This window comes from Otolemur garnettii, unplaced genomic scaffold, assembly GCF_000181295.1.
Source record: "Otolemur garnettii isolate 467f Iridium unplaced genomic scaffold, OtoGar3 scaffold00001, whole genome shotgun sequence".
Lineage (NCBI taxonomy): Eukaryota > Metazoa > Chordata > Mammalia > Primates > Galagidae > Otolemur > Otolemur garnettii.
Window position 1 is genome coordinate 26,222,883 of NW_003852396.1, and position 1,473 is coordinate 26,224,355.

The following is a 1,473-nucleotide window of genomic DNA, read 5'->3' on the forward strand; positions in this document are numbered from 1 at the left end:
CTACCTGCCTCACCTCTGCCCCAGCCTCAGGCCCTGCTGCTCACCAGCTCACCTCCCTCTCTAATGGGCCCTGATACAAAACTGGTGGCTTCTCTCCAGACAACCCTTCCCCTGACTCTTTCCTGCTCTTGGGTCACTGGAACCACCTCTTCTGCCCAGAATGGTTAGTGGTCCTACTCCTAGCTCTCTCACTCGGTCTGGTCCATCTCATTCCCTCCCACGGGTCCAGCAGCCAAGTACTACCACCCCCAGCACTGTCTCCACTATCTCCAGCCAGGTCTACTCTCCCAGGCACTATTGTCCTAGGTTGGGCAGGTCTGAAGCCCAGACGGACACAGATGCACACGCAAAGCCCCACAGGCTTTCATGGAATGCTGCCATTCCCATCTTGCATCCCTCCTGGATGGGGGCTCACTCCTCACGCCACAATCCCTATCCCTACTTAGGAGAAAGCCCTCCAGCTGTCTGAGAGTGGGAGGCACAGCCACTGTATGGGACGGGCAGAGTTAGAAGCGCTGCTTCCTCTCTTCCAACCTAGCTGCCTAGGCAAGTTCCTTCTACTTTCTGAACTCAGTTTCTTTAATCCCACAAGGCACCTCCAACCCTAATATTCCAGAGCCAGAGGTCAGGGGTGGGAAGCAGGAAGTCTGTGTTCCAGGCTTTTTTTTTTTTTTTTGCAGTTTTTGGCCAGGGACAGGTTTGAACCTGCTACCTCCAGTATATAGGGCCAGTGCCCTACTCCTTTGAGCCACAGGTGCTGCCCTGTGTTCCAGGCTTTTCTCTGCCACCATCTGCCTGTGTGTCTTTGGGAGATTCTGAGCCTTAATTGCCTCAGTTTCCCTATATGAATGATGAGTGAGCTGGCCTTAGCAATCAAAGGGTCTCCATGGGTTGGTCTTGTCTTCTGTTTTGAATGTCACCTGAGCTGGGAATTTCAACCTCTTTCTCAACTGAAGCTAGCCTCAGGCTGGCCATGCAAGAATTGGGGCAAGAGGGAGGGGTGGCAACTGGTCAGGAGAGGGAGCAGAGAGGCTGCCCTCCTATGCCTGGAGACTAGCCTGGGCTGTGTACCCCAGCCACTTAGAGATAGCAACTTCTTACAGTGGATTCTACAGGGATTTATTTACATCCATTGCCACAGAATTTCCGTGAGCTGGCTGGGAAGGGGCTCCATTTAACATACAGGAAGACCAAGGCCCCAAGGCAGGAAGGGGTCTGCTTAGATTCACAGGGCTGGTCTGTGGCTAAGGGGGAACTCTGGGGGGCCTGTAAGAATTCTCTGGCCTTATGTCCCTTGCCATTCTTTTTTTTTTTTTTTGAGACAGAGCCTCAAGCTATCCCCCTGGGTAGAGTGTGGGTAGAGTGCTGTGGCATCACAGCTCACGGCAACCTCCAACTCCTGGACTCAAGTGAGTCTCCTGCCTAAGCCTCCTAAGTATCTGGGACCACAGGTGCCCGCCACAATGCCTGGCT